Raw genomic sequence first — 21,081 nt, 5'->3', positions numbered from 1 at the left:
TATGGATAGTTGCGTTATGTTTAGGGTTGGGTTTATTTGCGTTAGGGTTAGGGTTATTTGGGTTAGTGTTAAGGTTAGGGTTAGTTGAGCGTTAGGGTTAGGGTTAGGGTTAGGTTTAGGGTTAGGGTTAGGGCTAGGGTTAGGGTTAGGGTTAGGGTTAGGGTTAGGGTTAGGGTTAGTCTTAGGGTTTGGGTTAGGGTTTAGTTAGTTCGGTTATGGCTGGGGTTATTGTTAATTGGGTTAGTGTTAGTGCTATTTCTGTTTGGGTTATGGATAGATGCGTTATGATTAGGGTTGGGTTTATTTACGTTAGGTTTAGGGATATTTGGGTTAGGGTTAGGGTTATTTGGGCTAGGGTTAGGGTTAGGGTTAGGGTTAGGGTTAGGGTTAGGTTTAGTGTTAGGGTTTGGGTTAGGGTTTGAGTTAGTTCGGTTTTGGTTGGGGTTATGGTTATTTGGGTTAGTGTTAGTGCTATTTCTGTTAGGGTTATGGATAGATGCGTAATGAGTAGGGTTGGGTTTATTTGCGTTAGGGTTAGGGATATTTGGGTTAGGGTTAGGGTTAGGGTTATTTGGGCTAGGGTTAGGGTTAGGGTTAGGGTTAGGGTTAGGGTTAGGGTTAGGGTTAGGGTTAGGGTTATGGTTAGGGTTAGGGTTAGGTTTAGATATAGGATTATGTTAAGGGTTAGGGTTAGGGTAAGGGGTAGGCTTAGATTTAGGTATAGGGTGAGGGTTAGGCTTAGGGTTAGGGTTAGGGTTAGGGTTAGGCTTAGGGTTAGGGTTAGTGTTAGGGTTTGTGTTAGGGTTTGTGTTAGGGTTTGAGTTAGTTCGGTTATGGTTTGGGTTATGGTTAATTGGGTTAGTGTTAGTGCTATTTCTGTTAGGGTTATGGATAGATGCGTTATGATTAGGGTTGGGTTTATTTGCATTAGGGTTAGGGATATTTAGGTTAGGGTTAGGATTAGGGATATTTGGGCTAGGGTTAGGGTTAGCGTTAGGGTTAGCGTTAGGGTTAGTTCGGTTAGGGGTGGGGTTATGGTTATTTGGGTTAGTGTTAGGGCTATTCCTGTTAGGGTTATTGTTAGTTGCGTTATGTTTAGGGTTGGGTTTATTTGCGTTAGGGTTAGGATTATTTGGGTTAGTGTTAGGGTTAGGGTTAGTTGAGGGTTAGGGTTAGGGTTAGTCTTAGGGTTAGGGTTAGGGTTATGGTTAAGGTTATGGTTAGGGTTAGGGTTAGGGTTAGGGTTAGGGTTAGGGTTATGGTTAGGCTTAGGGTTAGGATTAGGGTTAGGGTTAGTGTTACGGCTTGGGTTAGGGTTTAGTTAGTTCGGTTATGGCTGGGATTATTGTTAATTGGGTTAGTGTTAGTGCTATTTCTGTTAGGGTTATGGATAGATGGGTTATGATTAGGGTTGGGTTTATTTGAGTTAGGGTTAGGGATATTTGGGTTAGGGTTAGGTTTAGGGTTATTTGGGCTAGTGTTAGTGTTAGGGTTAGTGTTAGGGTTAGGTTATTTCGGTTAGGGGTGGGGTTATGGTTCTTTTGTTTAATGATAGTGCTATTCCTGTTAGGGTTATGGTTTGTTGCGTTATGGTTAGGGTTGGGTTTATTTGCGTTAGAGTTAGGGCTATTTGGGTTAGGGTTAGGGTTATTTGGGCTAGGGTTACGTTTAGGGTTAGTTCGGTTAGGGGTGGGGTTATGGTTATTTGGGTTAGTGTTAGTGCTATTCCTGTTAGGGTTATGGATAGTTGCGTTATGTTTAGGGTTGGGTTTATTTGCGTTAGGGTTAGGGTTATTTGGGTTAGTGTTAAGGTTAGGGTTAGTTGAGCGTTAGGGTTAGGGTTAGGTTTAGGTTTAGGGTTAGGGTTATGGTTAGGGTTAGGGTTAGGCTTAGGGTTAGGGTTAGGGTTAGTCTTAGGGTTTGGGTTAGGGTTTAGTTAGTTCGGTTATGGCTGGGGTTATTGTTAATTGGGTTAGTGTTAGTGCTATTTCTGTTTGGGTTATGGATAGATGCGTTATGATTAGGGTTGGGTTTATTTACGTTAGGTTTAGGGATATTTGGGTTAGGGTTAGGGTTATTTGGGCTAGGGTTAGGGTTAGGGTTAGGGTTAGGGTTAGGGTTAGGGTTAGGGTTAGGGTTAGGGTTAGGTTTAGTGTTAGGGTTTGGGTTAGGGTTTGAGTTAGTTCGGTTTTGGTTGGGGTTATGGTTATTTTGGTTAGTGTTAGTGCTATTTCTGTTAGGGTTATGGATAGATGCGTTATGATTAGGGTTGGGTTTATTTGCGTTAGGGTTAGGGATATTTAGGTTAGGGTTAGGATTAGGGATATTTGGGCTAGGGTTAGGGTTAGGGTTAGGGTTAGCGTTAGGGTTAGTTCGGTTAGGCGTGGGGTTATGGTTATTTGTGTTAGTGTTAGGGCTATTCCTGTTAGGGTTATTGTTAGTTGCGTTATGTTTAGGGTTGGGTTTATTTGCGTTAGGGTTAGGATTATTTGGGTTAGTGTTAGGGTTAGGGTTAGTTGAGGGTTAGGGTTAGGGTTAGTCTTAGGGTTAGGGTTAGGGTTATGGTTAGGGTTAGGGTTAGGGTTAGGGTTAGGGTTAGGGCTAGGGTTCGGGTTAGGGTTATGGTTAGGGTTAGGGTTAGGGTTAGTCTTAGGGTTTGGGTTAGGGTTTAGTTAGTTCGGTTATGGCTGGGGTTATTGTTAATTGGGTTAGTGTTAGTGCTATTTCTGTTTGGGTTTTGGATAGATGCGTTATGATTAGGGTTGGGTTTATTTACGTTAGGTTTAGGGATATTTGGGTTAGGGTTAGGGTTATTTGGGCTAGGGTTAGGGTTAGGGTTAGGGTTAGGGTTAGGGTTAGGGTTAGGGTTAGTGTTAGGGTTTGGGTTAGGGTTTGAGTTAGTTCGGTTTTGGTTGGGGTTATGGTTATTTGGGTTAGTGTTAGTGCTATTTCTGTTAGGGTTATGGATAGATGCGTTATGAGTAGGGTTGGGTTTATTTGCGTTAGGGTTAGGGATATTTAGGTTAGGGTTAGGATTAGGGATATTTGGGCTAGGGTTAGGGTTAGGGTTAGGGTTATTTCGGTTAGGGGTGGGGTTATGGTTCTTTGGGTTGGTGTTAGGGCTATTCCTGTTAGGGTTATTGTTAGTTGCGTTATGTTTAGGGTTGGGTTTATTTGCGTTAGGGTTAGGATTATTTGGGTTAGTGTTAGGGTTAGGGTTAGTTGAGGGTTAGGGTTAGGGTTAGGGTTAGGGTTAGGGTTAGGGTTAGGGTTAGGGTTAGGGCTAGGGTTAGGGTTAGGGTTATGGTTAGGGTTAGGGTTAGGGTTAGTCTTAGGGTTTGGGTTAGGGTTTAGTTAGTTCGGTTATGGCTGGGGTTATTGTTAATTGGGTTAGTGTTAGTGCTATTTCTGTTTGGGTTTTGGATAGATGCGTTATGATTAGGGTTGGGTTTATTTACGTTAGGTTTAGGGATATTTGGGTTAGGATTAGGGATATTTGGGCTAGGGTTAGGGTTAGCGTTAGGGTTAGTTCGGTTAGGGGTGAGGTTATGGTTATTTGGGTTAGTGTTAGGGCTATTCCTGTTAGGGTTATTGTTAGTTGCGTTATATTTAGGGTTGGGTTTATTTGCGTTAGGGTTAGGATTATTTGGGTTAGTGTTAGGGTTAGGGTTAGTTGAGGGTTAGGGTTAGTCTTAGGCTTAGGGTTAGGGTTAGGGTTAGGGTTATGGTTATGGTTCGGGTTAGGGTTAGGGTTAGGGTTAGGGTTAGGGTTAGGGTTAGGGTTAGGTTTAGTGTTAGGGTTTGGGTTAGGGTTTGAGTTAGTTCGGTTTTGGTTGGGGTTATGGTTATTTGGGTTAGTGTTAGTGCTATTTCTGTTAGGGTTATGGATAGATGCGTTATGATTAGGGTTGGGTTTATTTGCGTTAGGGTTAGGGATATTTAGGTTAGGGTTAGGATTAGGGATATTTGGGCTAGGGTTAGGGTTAGGGTTAGGGTTAGCGTTAGGGTTAGTTCGGTTAGGCGTGGGGTTATGGTTATTTGTGTTAGTGTTAGGGCTATTCCTGTTAGGGTTATTGTTAGTTGCGTTATGTTTAGGGTTGGGTTTATTTGCGTTAGGGTTAGGATTATTTGGGTTAGTGTTAGGGTTAGGGTTAGTTGAGGGTTAGGGTTAGGGTTAGTCTTAGGGTTAGGGTTAGGGTTATGGTTAGGGTTAGGGTTAGGGTTAGGGTTAGGGCTAGGGTTCGGGTTAGGGTTATGGTTAGGGTTAGGGTTAGGGTTAGTCTTAGGGTTTGGGTTAGGGTTTAGTTAGTTCGGTTATGGCTGGGGTTATTGTTAATTGGGTTAGTGTTAGTGCTATTTCTGTTTGGGTTTTGGATACATGCGTTATGATTAGGGTTGGGTTTATTTACGTTAGGTTTAGGGATATTTGGGTTAGGGTTAGGGTTATTTGGGCTAGGGTTAGGGTTAGGGTTAGGGTTAGGGTTAGGGTTAGGGTTAGGGTTAGGGTTAGGGTTAGGGTTAGGGTTAGGGTTAGGGTTAGGGTTAGGGTTAGTGTTAGGGTTTGGGTTAGGGTTTGAGTTAGTTCGGTTTTGGTTGGGGTTATGGTTATTTGGGTTAGTGTTAGTGCTATTTCTGTTAGGGTTATGGATAGATGCGTTATGAGTAGGGTTGGGTTTATTTGCGTTAGGGTTAGGGATATTTAGGTTAGGGTTAGGATTAGGGATATTTGGGCTAGGGTTAGGGTTAGCGTTAGGGTTAGTTCGGTTAGGGGTGGGGTTATGGTTATTTGGGTTAGTGTTAGGGCTATTCCTGTTAGGGTTATTGTTAGTTGCGTTATGTTTAGGGTTGGGTTTATTTGCGTTAGGGTTAGGATTATTTGGGTTAGTGTTAGGGTTAGGGTTAGTTGAGGGTTAGGGTTAGGGTTAGTCTTAGGGTTAGGGTTAGGGTTATGGTTAGGGTTAGGGTTAGGGTTAGGGTTAGGGCTAGGGTTAGGGTTAGGGTTATGGTTAGGGTTAGGGTTAGGGTTAGTCTTAGGGTTTGGGTTAGCGTTTAGTTAGTTCGGTTATGGCTGGGGTTATTGTTAATTGGGTTAGTGTTAGTGCTATTTCTGTTTGGGTTTTGGATAGATGCGTTATGATTAGGGTTGGGTTTATTTACGTTAGGTTTAGGGATATTTGGGTTAGGGTTAGGGTTATTTGGGCTAGGGTTAGGGTTAGGGTTAGGGTTAGGGTTAGGGTTAGGGTTAGGGTTAGGGTTAGTGTTAGGGTTTGGGTTAGGGTTTGAGTTAGTTCGGTTTTGGTTGGGGTTATGGTTATTTGGGTTAGTGTTAGTGCTATTTCTGTTAGGGTTATGGATAGATGCGTTATGAGTAGGGTTGGGTTTATTTGCGTTAGGGTTAGGGATATTTAGGTTAGGGTTAGGATTAGGGATATTTGGGCTAGGGTTAGGGTTAGGGTTAGGGTTATTTCGGTTAGGGGTGGGGTTATGGTTCTTTGGGTTGGTGTTAGGGCTATTCCTGTTAGGGTTATTGTTAGTTGCGTTATGTTTAGGGTTGGGTTTATTTGCGTTAGGGTTAGGATTATTTGGGTTAGTGTTAGGGTTAGGGTTAGTTGAGGGTTAGGGTTAGGGTTAGGGTTAGGGTTAGGGTTAGGGTTAGGGTTAGGGTTAGGGTTAGGGTTAGGGCTAGGGTTAGGGTTAGGGTTATGGTTAGGGTTAGGGTTAGGGTTAGTCTTAGGGTTTGGGTTAGGGTTTAGTTAGTTCGGTTATGGCTGGGGCTATTGTTAATTGGGTTAGTGTTAGTGCTATTTCTGTTTGGGTTTTGGATAGATGCGTTATGATTAGGGTTGGGTTTATTTACGTTAGGTTTAGGGATATTTGGGTTAGGATTAGGGATATTTGGGCTAGGGTTAGGGTTAGCGTTAGGGTTAGTTCGGTTAGGGGTGAGGTTATGGTTATTTGGGTTAGTGTTAGGGCTATTCCTGTTAGGGTTATTGTTAGTTGCGTTATATTTAGGGTTGGGTTTATTTGCGTTAGGGTTAGGATTATTTGGGTTAGTGTTAGGGTTAGGGTTAGTTGAGGGTTAGGGTTAGGGTTAGTCTTAGGCTTAGGGTTAGGGTTAGGGTTAGGGTTATGGTTATGGTTCGGGTTAGGGTTAGGGTTAGGGTTAGGGTTAGGGTTAGGGTTAGGGTTAGGTTTAGTGTTAGGGTTTGGGTTAGGGTTTGAGTTAGTTCGGTTTTGGTTGGGGTTATGGTTATTTGGGTTAGTGTTAGTGCTATTTCTGTTAGGGTTATGGATAGATGCGTTATGAGTAGGGTTGGGTTTATTTGTGTTAGGGTTAGGGATATTTGGGTTAGGGTTAGGGTTAGGGTTATTTGGGCTAGGGTTAGGGTTAGGGTTACGGTTAGGGTTAGGGTTAGTTCGCTTAGGGGTGGGGTTATGGTTATTTGGGTTAATGTTAGTGCTAATCCTGTTAGGGTTATGGTTTGTTGCATTATGTTTAGGGTTGGGTTCATTTGCGTTAGAGTTAGGGCTATTTGGGTTAGGGTTAGGGTTAGGGTTATTTGGGCTAGGGTTAGGGTTAGCGTTAGGGTTAGCGTTAGGGTTAGTTCGGTTAGGGGTGGGGTTATGGTTATTTGGGTTAGTGTTAGGGCTATTCCTGTTAGGGTTATTGTTAGTTGCGTTATGTTTAGGGTTGGGTTTATTTGCGTTAGGGTTAGTATTATTTGGGTTAGTGTTAGGGTTAGGGTTAGTTGAGGGTTAGGGTTAGGGTTAGTCTTAGGGTTAGGGTTAGGGTTATGGTTAGGGTTAGGGTTAGGGTTAGGGTTAGGGTTAGGGTTAGGGTTAGGGTTAGGGTTAGGGTTAGGGTTAGGTTTAGGATTAGTACGGTTCGTCTTGGGGTTATGGTTATTTGGGTTAGTGTTAGTGCTATTCCTTTTAGGGTTATGGTTAGTTGCGTTATGGTTAGGGTTAGGTTTATTTGCGTTAGGTTAGGGTTATTTGGGTTAGGGTTATGGTTAGGGTTATTGTTATTTGGGCTAGGGTTAGGGTTAGGGTTAGGGTTATGGTTAGGGTTAGGGTTAGGTTTAGGGTTAGGGTTAGGGTTAGTGTTAGGGTTTGTGTTAGGGTTTGTGTTAGGGTTTGAGTTAGTTCGGTTATGGCTTGGGTTATGGTTAATTGGGTTAGTGTTAGTGCTATTTCTGTTAGGGTTATGGATAGATGCGTTATGATTAGGGTTGGGTTTATTTGCGTTAGGGTTAGGGATATTTAGGTTAGGGTTAGGATTAGGGATATTTGGGCTAGGGTTAGGGTTAGGGTTAGGGTTAGCGTTAGGGTTAGTTCGGTTAGGGGTGGGGTTATGGTTATTTGGGTTAATGTTAGGGCTATTCCTGTCAGGGTTATTGTTAGTTGCGTTATGTTTAGGGTTGGGTTTATTTGCGTTAGGGTTAGGATTATTTGGGTTAGTGTTAGGGTTAGGGTAGTTGAGGGTTAGGGTTAGGGTTAGGTTTAGGGTTAGGGTTAGGGTTAGGGCTAGGGTTAGTGTTAGGGTTATGGTTAGGGTTAGGGTTAGGGTTAGTCTTAGGGTTTGGGTTTGGGTTAGGGTTTAGTTAGTTCGGTTTTGGTTGGGGTTATTGTTAATTGGGTTAGTGTTAGTGCTATTTCTGTTTGGGTTATGGATAGATGCGTTATGATTAGGGTTGGGTTTATTTGAGTTAGGGTTAGGGATATTTGGGTTAGGGTTAGGGTTAGGGTTATTAGGGCTAGGGTTAGGGTTATGGTTAGGGTTAGGGTTAGGGTTAGGGTTAGGGTTTGGTTTAGGGTTAGGGTTAGGGTTTGGGTTAGGGTTTGAGTTAGTTCGGTGATGGTTGGGGTTATGGTTATTTGGGTTAGTGTTAGGGTTAGGGTTAGTTGAGGGTTAGGGTTAGGGTTAGGTTTAGGGTTAGGGTTAGGGTTATTTGGGCTAGTGTTAGGGTTAGGGTTAGTTTTAGGGTTGGGGTTAGGGTTAGGTTATTTCGGTTAGGGGTGGGGTTATGGTTATTTGAGTTAATGTTAGTGCTATTCCTGTTTGGGTTATGGTTAGTTGCGTTATGGTTAGGGTTGGTTTTATTTGCGTTAGAGTTAGGGCTATTTGGGTTAGGGTTAGGGTAATTTGGGCTAGGGTTACGTTTAGGGTTATGGTTAGGGTTATGGTTAGTTCGGTTAGGGGTGGGATTATGGTTATTTGGGTTATTGTTAGTGCTATATCTGTTAGGGTTATGGATAGTTGCGTTATGTTTAGGGTTGGGTGTATTTGCGTTAGGGTTAGGGTTATTTGGGTTAGTGTTAGGGTTAGGGTTAGTTGAGGGTTAGGGTTAGGGTTAGGGTTAGGGTTAGGGTTAGGGTTAGGGTTAGGGTTAGGGTTAGGGTTAGGGTTAGGGTTAGGTTTAGTGTTAGGGTTTGGGTTAGGGTTTGAGTTAGTTCGGTTTTGGTTGGGGTTATGGTTATTTGGGTTAGTGTTAGTGCTATTTCTGTTAGGGTTATGGATAGATGCGTTATGAGTAGGGTTGGGTTTATTTGTGTTAGGGTTAGGGATATTTGGGTTAGGGTTAGGGTTAGGGTTATTTGGGCTAGGGTTAGGGTTAGGGTTACGGTTAGGGTTAGGGTTAGTTCGGTTAGGGGTGGGGTTATGGTTATTTGGGTTAATGTTAGTGCTAATCCTGTTAGGGTTATGGTTTGTTGCATTATGTTTAGGGTTGGGTTCATTTGCGTTAGAGTTAGGGCTATTTGGGTTAGGGTTAGGGTTAGGGTTATTTGGGCTAGGGTTAGGGTTAGCGTTAGGGTTAGCGTTAGGGTTAGTTCGGTTAGGGGTGGGGTTATGGTTATTTGGGTTAGTGTTAGGGCTATTCCTGTTAGGGTTATTGTTAGTTGCGTTATGTTTAGGGTTGGGTTTATTTGCGTTAGGGTTAGTATTATTTGGGTTAGTGTTAGGGTTAGGGTTAGTTGAGGGTTAGGGTTAGGGTTAGTCTTAGGGTTAGGGTTAGGGTTATGGTTAGGGTTAGGGTTAGGGTTAGGGTTAGGGTTAGGGTTAGGGTTAGGTTTAGGATTAGTACGGTTCGTCTTGGGGTTATGGTTATTTGGGTTAGTGTTAGTGCTATTCCTTTTAGGGTTATGGTTAGTTGCGTTATGGTTAGGGTTAGGTTTATTTGCGTTAGGTTAGGGTTATTTGGGTTAGGGTTATGGTTAGGGTTATTGTTATTTGGGCTAGGGTTAGGGTTAGGGTTAGGGTTATGGTTAGGGTTAGGCTTAGGGTTAGGGTTAGGGTTAGGGTTAGGCTTAGGGTTAGGGTTAGGGTTAGGGTTAGGGTTTGAGTTAGTTCGGTTATGGCTTGGGTTATGGTTAATTGGGTTAGTGTTAGTGCTATTTCTGTTAGGGTTATGGATAGATGCGTTATGATTAGGGTTGGGTTTATTTGCGTTAGGGTTAGGGATATTTAGGTTAGGGTTAGGATTAGGGATATTTGGGCTAGGGTTAGGGTTAGGGTTAGGGTTAGCGTTAGGGTTAGTTCGGTTAGGGGTGGGGTTATGGTTATTTGGGTTAATGTTAGGGCTATTCCTGTCAGGGTTATTGTTAGTTGCGTTATGTTTAGGGTTGGGTTTATTTGCGTTAGGGTTAGGATTATTTGGGTTAGTGTTAGGGTTAGGGTAGTTGAGGGTTAGGGTTAGGGTTAGGTTTAGGGTTAGGGTTAGGGTTAGGGCTAGGGTTAGTGTTAGGGTTATGGTTAGGGTTAGGGTTAGGGTTAGTCTTAGGGTTTGGGTTTGGGTTAGGGTTTAGTTAGTTCGGTTTTGGTTGGGGTTATTGTTAATTGGGTTAGTGTTAGTGCTATTTCTGTTTGGGTTATGGATAGATGCGTTATGATTAGGGTTGGGTTTATTTGAGTTAGGGTTAGGGATATTTGGGTTAGGGTTAGGGTTAGGGTTATTAGGGCTAGGGTTAGGGTTATGGTTAGGGTTAGGGTTAGGGTTAGGGTTAGGGTTTGGTTTAGGGTTAGGGTTAGGGTTTGGGTTAGGGTTTGAGTTAGTTCGGTGATGGTTGGGGTTATGGTTATTTGGGTTAGTGTTAGGGTTAGGGTTAGTTGAGGGTTAGGGTTAGGGTTAGGTTTAGGGTTAGGGTTAGGGTTATTTGGGCTAGTGTTAGGGTTAGGGTTAGTTTTAGGGTTGGGGTTAGGGTTAGGTTATTTCGGTTAGGGGTGGGGTTATGGTTATTTGAGTTAATGTTAGTGCTATTCCTGTTTGGGTTATGGTTAGTTGCGTTATGGTTAGGGTTGGTTTTATTTGCGTTAGAGTTAGGGCTATTTGGGTTAGGGTTAGGGTAATTTGGGCTAGGGTTACGTTTAGGGTTATGGTTAGGGTTATGGTTAGTTCGGTTAGGGGTGGGATTATGGTTATTTGGGTTATTGTTAGTGCTATATCTGTTAGGGTTATGGATAGTTGCGTTATGTTTAGGGTTGGGTGTATTTGCGTTAGGGTTAGGGTTATTTGGGTTAGTGTTAGGGTTAGGGTTAGTTGAGGGTTAGGGTTAGGGTTAGGGTTAGGGTTAGGGTTAGGGTTAGGGTTAGGGTTAGGGTTAGGGTTAGGGTTAGGGTTAGGGTTAGGGCTAGGGTTAGGGTTAGGGTTATGGTTTGAGTTAGTTCGGTTATGGTTGGGGTTATGTTTATATGGGTTACTGTTAGTGGTATTTCTGTTAGGGATATGGATAGTTGCGTTATGGTTAGGGTTGGGTTTATTCGCGTTAGGGTTAGGGATAATTGGGTTAGGGTTAGGGTTAGGTTTTGAGTTAGTTCGGTTATGGTTGGGGTTATGTTTATATGGGTTACTGTTAGTGGTATTTCTGTTAGGGATATGGATAGTTGCGTTATGGTTAGGGTTGGGTTTATTCGCGTTAGGGTTAGGGATAATTGGGTTAGTGTTAGGGTTAGGGTTAGTGTTAGGGTTATGGTTAGGGTTAGGGTTAGGGTTAGGGTTAGGGTTAGGGTTAGGGTTAGTCTTAGGGTTTGGGTTAGGGTTTGAGTTAGTTCGGTTATGGTTGGTGTTATGGTTATATTGGTTACTGTTAGTGGTATTTCTGTTAGGGTTATGGATAGTTGCATTATGGTTAGTGTTGGGTTTATTTTCGTTAGAGTTAGGGACATTTGGGTTTGGGTTAGGGTTATTTGGGATAGGGTTAGGTTTAGGGTTAGTGTTAGGATTAGTTTGTTTTGGGGTGGGATGATGGTTATTTGGGTTAGTGTTAGGGCTATTCCTTTTAGGGCTATTGTTAGTTGAGTTATGGTTAGGGTTGGGTGTATTTGCATTAGGGTTAGGGTTATTTGGGTTAGGGTTATGGTTAGCGTTAGGGGAGGGTTAGGGTTAGCGTTAGGGTTAGGGTTATTTGGGCTAGGGTTAGGGTTAGGGTTAGGGTTTTTGTTAGGGTTAGATTTAATTCGGTTAGTGTTAGGGTTATGGTTATTTGGGTTAGTGTTAGGGCTATTCCTGATAGGGTTATGGTTAGTAGAGTTATGGTTAGGGTTCGGTATATTTCCGTTAGGGCTATGGTTATGTGGGTTAGGGTTAGGGGTAGGGTTATTTGGGCTAGGGTTATTGTTAGTGTTAGGGTTATTTGGGCTAGGGCTAGGGTTAGGGTTGCTGTTAGAGTTAGTTTGTTTACGCTTCCGGCTATGGTTATCTGGGTTAATGTTAGTGATATTTTTGTTAGGGTTATGGATAGTTGCGTTATGTTTTGGGTTGTGTTTATTTGTGTTATGTTTAGGGTTATTTGGGTTAGGGTTAGGGTTAGGGGTATTTGGGCTAGGGTTAGGGTTAGGGTTAGGGTTAGGGTTAGTTGGGTTAGGGGTGGGGTTATGGTTATTTGGGTTAGTGTTAGGGCTATTCCTGTTAGGGTTATGGTTTGTTGCGTTAGGGTTAGTGTTGGGTTTATTTGCGTTAGAGTTAGGGTGATTTGGGTTAGGGTTAGGGCTGGGGTTGGGGTTAGGGTTAGGGTAAGTCTTAGATTTAGGGTTATGGTTAGGGTTAGTGTTATATGGGCTAGGGTTGCGTTTAGGGTTAGGGTTATTTGGGATTGGGTTAGGTTTAGTGTTAGTGTTAGCGTTAGTTCGGTGAGGGGTGGGGTTATGGTTATTTGGGTTAGTGTTAGGGCTATTCCTGTTAGGGTTATTGTTAATTGCGTAACAGTTAGTGTTGGATTTATTTGTGTTAGGGTTAGGGTTATTTGGTTTAGGGTTATGATTAGGGTTAGTTGGGCTAGGGTTAGGGTTAGGGTTAGGGTTATTTGGGCTAGGGCTAGGGTTACGGTTAGGGTTAGGGTTAGGGTTAGCGTTAGGGTTAGCGTTAGGGTTAGGGTTATTTGGGCTAGGGTTAGGGTTAGGGCTAGGATTAGGGTTTTTGTTAGGGTTAGATTTAGTTCGGTTAGTGTTAGGTTTATGGTTATTTGGGTTAGTCTTAGGGCTATTCCTGGTAGGTTTATTGTTTATTGCGTAACAGTTAGTGTTGGATTTAGTTGCGTTAGGGTTAGGGTTATTTGGGTTAGGGTTAGGGTTAGAGTTATGTTTAGGGTTAGGGTTAGGTTTATGGTTAGGGTTAGGGTTAGGGTTAGGGTTAGTTCGTTTAGGGGTGGGGTTACGGTTATTTGGGTTAGTGTTATTGCTATATCTGTTAGAGTTATGGATAGTTACGTTATGTTTAGGGTTGGGTTTATTTGCGTTTGGGTTAGGGTTATTTGGGTTAGGTTAAGGGTTAAGGTTAGGGTTAGTTCGGTTAGGGGTGGGGTTATGGATATTTGGGTTAGTGTTAGGGCTATTCCTGTGAGGGTTATTGTTAGTTGCGTTATGGTTAGGGTTGGTTTTATTTCCATTAGAGTTAGGGTTATTTGGGTTAGGGTTAGGGTTAGCGTTATTTGGGATAGGGTTAGGTTTAGGGTTAGGCTTAGAGTTAGTTCGGTTAGGGGTGGGGTTATGGTCATTTGGGTAATTGTTAGGGTTAGGGTTAGTGTTAGGGTTAGGGTTAGGGTTAGTGTTAGGGTTAGGTTTAGGGTTAGGGTTAGAGTTAGTTCGGTTAGGTTTGGGGTTATTGTTATATGGGTTAGTGTTAGTGCTATTCCTGTTAGTATTATGGTTAGTTGCGTTATGGTTAGGGTTAGGTTTATTTCCGTTAGGGTTATGGTTATTTGGGTCAGGATAAGGGTTAGGGTTATTTGGGTTAGGGTTAGGATTAGGGTTAGGGCAAGGTTAGAGTTACTTCGGTTAGGATTGGGTTTATGGTTATTTGGGTTTGTGTTAAGGGCTATTCCTGTTAGGGTTACGGTTAGTTGCGTTATGATTAGGGTTGGGTTTATTTGAGTTAGGGTTAGGGTTATTTGGGCTAGTGTTAGTGTTAGGGTTATTGTTAGGGTTGGGGTTAGGGTTAGGTTATTTCGGTTAGGGGTGGGGTTATGGTTATTTGAGTTAATGTTAGTGGTATTCCTGTTACGGTTATGGTTAGTTGAGTTATGGTTAGGATTAGGTTTATTTGCGTTAGGCTAGGGTTATTTGGGTTAGGGTTAGCGTTAGGGTTATTTGGGCTAGGGGTAAGGTTAGGGTTAGGGTTAGAGTTAGGGTTAGGTTTAGGGTTAGGGTTATGGTAAGGTTAGAGTTAGTTCGATTAGGCTTGGCTTTATTGTTATTTGGGTTAGTGTTAGGGCTATTCCTGTTAGGGTTATGGTTAGTTGCGTTATGGTTAAGATTTGGTTTATTTGCGTTAGGGTTATTTGGATTTGGGTTAGGGTTACTTGGGTTAGGGGTAGGGTTATTTGGGCTAGGTTTAGGGTTAGGATTATGGTTAGGTTTAGGGTTAGGTTTTATGTTAGGGTTAGACTTAGTTCGGTTAGGGTTATGTTTATTTGGGTTAGTGCTATGGCTACTTCTTTTAGGTTTATGATTAGTTGCGTTATGGTTAGGGTTCGGTTTATTTGAGTCAGGGTTAGGGTTATTTGCGTTAGGGTTAGGGTTATTTGGGCTAGGGTTAGGGTTATATCGGTTAGGGGTGGGGTTATGGTTATTTGCGTTATTGTCAAGGCTATTCCTGTAATGGTTATGGTTAGTTGTGTTAGGGTTGGGTTTATTTGCATTAGGGTTAGTGTTATTTTGGTTAGGGTTAGGGTTTGGGTTATTTGGGCTAGGGTTAGGGTTAGGATTAGGGTTTTTGTTAGTGTTATGGTTATTTCAGTTAGGGGTGGGGTTATGGTTATTTGGGTTAGTGTTAGGGCTATTCCTGTTACGGTCCTACTGTTGTACCTAGGATTAGGGCACAGACAACCACAAAGCCCACAGATCCAGGCACACTGCAGCTGCGGAAGTCATGATGAACGCAGCCTAAAAGTGCTACAACATCGCTCACAACACAGCTTCCTCCTTGGATTTAATGGAATCCCATGCAATTTCAAGTGCCAAGTCTAGGGTTAAGGTTATGCAAAGGTTTGGGGTTATGCCAAGGGCTAGGGTTCAGAAAAGCACCAAGCCCACATACCCAGACACAAGGCAGATGCAATAGGCATGTCAAGGTGCACAGAAAGCTGCCATGATATGGTTCGCTCCATGCATTTCTATTTGCGGCCACCCATAGGAAATGGCTCATCTTACTCCTGTGTCTAAGGGTTAGGGTTGTGACCAGGGTTAGGGTTAGGGTTGTGCCTAGGGTTATGGTTGTGCCTAGGGTTAGGGTGAGGGTTTTGCCTTGGGTTAGGGTGAGCCTTATGGCTAGGTTTAGGGTTAGGGCTGTGCCTAGGTTTAGGGTTGTGCCTAGGTTTAGGTTTGGGTTAGGGTGAGGGTTGTGCCTAGAGTTAGGTTGAGGGTTGTGCCTACGGGTTAGGTTTAGGGTTGTGACTCGGGGTTAGGGTTGTGCCTAGGGTTAGGCCTACTGTTGTGCCTAGGGTTGTGCCTAGGGTTAGGGCACAGACATCCACAAAGCCCACAGCTCCAGGCACACTGCAGCTGCAGAAGTCATGAGAAACGCAACACAAAACTGCTACAACATCGCTCACAACACAGCTTTCTCCTTGGATTTAATGGAATCCCATGCAATTTCAAGTGCCAAATCTAGGGTTAAGGTTATGCATAGGGTTGGGGTTATGCCAAGGGCTAGGGTTCAGAAAAGCATCAAGCCCACATACCCAGACACAAGGCAGATGCCATAGGCATGTCAAGGTGCACAGAAAGCTGCCATGATATGGTTCGCTCCATGCATTTCTATTTGCGGTCACCCATAGGAAATGGCTCATCTTACTCTTGTATCTAAGGGTTAGGGTAGTGAACAGGATTAGGGTTAGGGTTGTTCCTAGGGTTAGGGGTAGGATCGTGCCTAGGGTTAGGTGTAGGCTCGTGCCTAGGTTTAGGGGTAGGCTTATGGTTGGGCCTAAGGTTAGGGTTAGGGTTGTGACTAGTGTTAGGGTTAGGGTTGTGACTAGTGTTAGGGTTGTGACTAGTGTTAGGGTTAGGGTTGTGACTAGTGTTAAGGCACAGACATCCACAAAGCCCACATCTCCAGGCAGAGTGAAGCTGCAGAAGTCATGATAAAGGCAACACAAAACTGATACAGTATGGCTCACAACAGAGCTTCCTCCTTGGATTTAATGGAATCCCATGCAATTTCAAGTGCGAAGTCTAGGGTTAAGGTTATGCCTAGTGTTGAGGTTATGCCGAGGGCTATGGTTCAGAAAAGCATCAAGCCCACATACCCAGACACAAGGCAGATGCAATAGGCATGTCAAGGTGCACAGAAAGCTGCCATGATATGGTTCGCTCCATGCATTTCTATTTGCGGTCACCCATAGGAAATGGCTCAACCTACTCCTGTGTCTAAGTTGAGGGTTCTGCCTAGGGTTAGGGTTGTGCGTAGGGTTAGGGTTATGGTTGGGCCTAGGGTTGTGCCTAGGATTAGGGCACAGACGACCACAAAGCCCACAGATCCAGGCACACTGCAGCTGTAGAAGTCATGATAATTGCAACACAAAACTGCTACAACATGACTCACAGCACAGCTTCCTCCTTGGATTTAATGGAATCCCATGCAATTTCAATTGCCAAGCCTAGGGTGAAGGTTATGCATAGGTTTGGGGTTATGCCAAGGGCTAGGGTTCAGAAAAGCACCAAGCCCACATACCCAGACACAAGGCAGATGCAATAGGCATGTCAAGGTGCACAGAAAGCTGCCATGATATGGCTCGCTCCAAACATTTCTATTTGCGGTCACCCATAGGAAATGGCTCATCTTACTCCTGTGTCTAAGGGTCAGCGTTGTGTCTAGGCTTAGGGTCAGCGTTGTGCCTAGGCTTAGCGTTAGGCTTGTGATCAGGGTTAGGGTTACTGTAGGGTAGTGCCTAGGGTTAGGGTTATGGCTGTGCCTAGGTTTAGGGTTACGGTTGTGACCAGCGCCTGCGTTAGAGTTGAGACCAGGGGTATGGTTATAGTTAGCGTTAGAATTGTGACCAGGGTTAGGCACAGACATCCACAAATCACACCGCTCCAGGCACACTGCAGCTGCAGAAGTCATGAGAAACACAACTCAAAACTGCTACAACATCGCTCACAACACAGCTTCCTCCTTGGATTTAATGGAATCCCATGCAATTTCAAGTGCCAAGTCTAGGGTTAAGGTTATGCCTAGGGTTTGGGTTTAGGCCATGGTTAGGGTTCAGAAAAGTAAAAAGCACACATACTCAGACACAATGCAGATGCCATAGGCATGCCAATGTCTACAAAATCCTGGCATGATACAACTCCCAAAACGCTTTTCTACGTGAGGCCAGACATAGGCCATGGCTCATTTTGCTTCCATGTCTTGGGTTAGGGTTATGCCTAGGTTTAGTGTTTGGCCCAGGCATTGGTCATAGACAATCGCAAACCACACAACTCTAGGCACACTGCTGCTGCAGAAGTCATGACATTGGGAACACAAAACTGCTGCAGTATGGCAGCCATTATAACTTTCTTCTTTGATCTTAATGGACTCCCATGCAATTTTTATTGTCAACTCTAGGGTTAGGGTTAGGCCCAGGGATTGTTTTATGCCCTGGGTCAGGCCAAAGGCGACTACGAATCCCAGAGCTCCCAGCACACAGCAGCTGCAAAACTAATGCCAAGCAGAGCACAGCTGTGAAAACATTTCACCCACCGCAGATGTTTCTCCTTGACACCCACATCAGCTCATGGCTGCTTCAAATCCCCCATCTAGGGTTAAGGTTCTGCCTAGCATTAGTGTTTGGCCCTGGGATAGGGCACAGACAACCACAAACCCACAGCTCCAGGCACACTGCAACTGCAGAAGTCATGACAAAAGGCAGCTAAAACTGCTAAAACATGGCTCACAACACAGCTTTCTCCTTGGATTTAATGGAATCCCATGCAATTTCAAGTGCGAAGTCTAGGGTTAAGGTTATGCCTAGGGTTGGGGTTACTCCCAGGGCTAGGGTTCAGAAAAGCACCAAGCCCACATACCCAGACACAAGGCAGATGCAATAGGCATGCCTAGGGTTACAAAACTCTGCCATGATATGGCTCCCACCACGCATTTCTACTTGAGGCCATCCATAGTCCATGGCTCATTTTACTCCTGTGTCTATGGTTAGGGTGAAATCTAGGGTTATGGCTTCACCTAGTTTTAGACTTCGGCAAACTACTAAGCTCCATGGTCCAGGTACACTTCTGGTACAGAACTCATGCCAAGGGGAACACAAAACTGTCACAACATGGCTCCCATCACAGCTTATTCCTTGGAACCTCATTCGCTCCCCTGAGGACACTGAAGCTCCGCCTAGGGTTATGGTTATAGCTATGGTTAGGCCTAAGCCCAGGCTTAGGGTTCAGAAAAACTGCAAAGCCTCCAGGTACACTGCAGCTACAGAAGTCATGTCAAGTACAACACAATACTGGAAAATCATGTCCTCCTCCTGACATTTCCATTTGAGACCCACATCATCCCCTAGCTGCTTTAAATCCCTTCCTAATATTAGGGTTAGAACTCCAAAAACCTGCAATCCCACAGCTCCAGGCACTCTATATCTGCATATATCATGACAAAGTGGAGACAAATCTGCCACCTTTTTTCTCCCACTATAGGTTTCTCCTTGTAATTTATCTGGCTCCCTTGCCTTCTCCAATTCTCAGCATAGGTTTTGGATTATGCTTAGGTTTAAGGTTCAGTCAAGCACAAAGCCCTCATACCCAACCACAATGCCAGTAGAAAAGCCATGTCAAGGGGACCACAAGGCTGCCATAATATGGCTCCCTCTGCACCTATCTACTTTAGGCCAACCATTGGCCATGGCTGATTTTACCCCTGTGTCTAGGATTAGGGTCACACCTAGGGTTAGGGTTCTGCAAATCACAAAGCCTAAAGTTTCAGGCACACTCCAGCAGTAAAAGTTAGGCAAAGAGTAACACAGGAATTCCTCAACATGACTGCTTCAACATCTTTGTGTTTGCCACTAGCATATTTTTTTGCTAGTAATGTTGAGTAACTCTGACCATATAACATGTAGGGTGACCCTACAGTACACTTTTTTTTGTTCTGAATTATCCATGTTCCTTCAGTGTAGATTAGCATAATTTCTGTACACTGTTTTCTTTTACTTTTTTTGTATATTATTTACATTAATTGACACACGGTATTATTTTTGCTTCAATTTGATGTTAAGGAAGGAATGTATATTTACTTTGACCAAAACCTTTTAGAAAAAGGCTATGTGAATAATTGGAATTTTTTAAAAAATAAAGCCATCACATATATTGAAATTTCATAAAATATTATTACTTTTTACTATATTGTATAAGTAAGCATTAAGTACACCTTAATTTATTCATGGCCATAAGAATAAAGATTTTAGAGCAAAAAACCTCAAAGAGATAAATAACTCTTCATATGGAATCTTACTCAAGATGGTTAAGTAATAGTTACCATAGCTGCATTTGTAGTAATATTAGAAGAATGGTGATCTAAGCTGAAATCCAGCAATAAAGAGTTCCTGCCAAACAAGAAATTTCTAAGAAACACTCATGTCAAGGCAGTTATGATCTTGTCTGTTGCTTTCTTTCATTATAGGGAATATATACCCCTTTCCCCAAAAAACTGAAAGAAGTAATCTACCCTTTTTTGTTACACTTCATTTATTTAGGTAATCAAACATTATCTGGTATCTGAGGTACTAGGCAAACAATTTAATCGTTGTTGACATTAGGAAAGACAGGATGAAAAGCATTTGATTTAAGTTTATGAATGCATATGTTTTGCTTTTTTAATTTAAACTCCTAGTTTTACCACATGCTGTTTTACACTGACTTTGCATTGACTTACATCATGTACATGACAATCAGGGTTTTTAATCTGTCATTTCTTCCAGTCACAGTCTAACAAACGTTTGTCAATAAAGAAACAGAATTTGAAGAATATCACATACTTAATGAATAGACATAGTTTGCTATTCAAGGATTTACTATTTACAGCGATTGATTAATATAACTGTATGTTTACTTCCATGACTTTGACTTCTGTGACTAAGCAAATGGCTATATTGACTACTTTGCCTCAGAGTCTAAGCTTCTAGTTTGTCCTGAGTTGAGGAGGACTTGCTCAAAGGTAAAAAAAAAAAAAAAAATCAACTGTAAGTTATTTATTTTCATGCCAGTATTGTATTTTTCATCCTCTTCTATTTGCACTTTACTTACATCATTGAGGAAGAGTGTTGGGGGTTGGATTGCTCCCCTTTTCTTTCTGTGGAATTCCTCCCATTGTTATGCTAAGTAGTTGTGGCTACACCTTGAAACGACAGATAATGTTCTCTCGTAGGGGGGGTGGGTGGAGGGCGAGGTGGAGGGGGGGGGAACTGGAAAAGGAAAGGTGGGATGGGGGTCTGGAGCGGGGCTCTCTCTCGCTTGGCTCGTTGGAGTGGGAAGACAACCTGGGCTCCGCTCTGGCATCTTCCCCTGCCATCCCAGCGCTGAGATCCACGCTCCCTGCCTTTGGACACCGCTCTGCTGCTCTCCCATCTCACCCTACTACTTCCGGACACTCTGCTGAGCACCACGACCGACACCGTGAGGGGGAGTCACTTTCCCATCCCCTCTCACTCCTGGGCCGCGGCCGCCATCACCCAGCCCTCTTCAACTGCGCGGGACCTGCCCTGCCCCCAGCACCGGTAACTGAGCACAGGGAGACGGCCTGCGGCCAGAAGGGACTGGAGCAGAGCTAGACTGTTCTGTTGTCAATTTTATAGCTGTTGTTGTTTTCTGCCTTGTTAGATACCAGTAAAGAACTGTTATTCTCATCCCCATATCTCCTGCCTGAAGGCGTCTGAATTGGACCTAAAATAATTAAAAGGGAGGGGGGTTGCACTCCGCATCGCAGAAAAGGGGCTCTTGCCTTTCCTTAGACCATACCTGTCTTTCAAACCGAGACAAAGAGTTAACATTTATTTCTGCATATGACTGCTAGATCTTGCAATTTAGAGACAAGGGTGCAGAATGACCCAAATTAATGACTGACAGGCCTCATATTTAAAAGTATTTAAAAATACAGTTTTAAAAGTCTACAAATACAGTATGTTGCTATTATCTGATCTTGAGCAAAGTTTTACAAAAGCCACAGAGCTGGCTGACCCTGAAACCTGACATCTTCAATATTAAATGCTTCCAGTTCAATGGCTGAAGAAAGTGAGAGATGCTATTTACTAATATTTTTATTTATAATTGCTATTTTGCCAATACAGGAGAAAGCTAAGCTAAACAAGCTAGGAAAGCTACTATCCAGACTGTGAAATTGTGCTTGCCAAATGATTAAATGGTGATCAAGTAACAGTGGAGGTACAACTGACACCAGCATCAGTCCCTTATTAGCTTAAAAACTTCTCATGCTTTCTCTCTGTGGCCTTCTCATAGGCAGCTCCACACAGCATTGATTCCTTCTTTCCTCCTCTTTTCCTTCTGCATGACTGGCTAACTCTACCCTGTCTGTCCCTCACACAACATCTTACCTTGTTTGTCCCTTGCAGAACCACATGAACCTTCCTCTTCACAGCACAGCCAAC

This window comes from Sturnus vulgaris, chromosome 1 (genome assembly GCF_052056855.1).
Source record: "Sturnus vulgaris isolate bStuVul1 chromosome 1, bStuVul1.hap1, whole genome shotgun sequence".
Lineage (NCBI taxonomy): Eukaryota > Metazoa > Chordata > Aves > Passeriformes > Sturnidae > Sturnus > Sturnus vulgaris.
Note: the sequence above shows the minus strand (reverse complement) of the source record.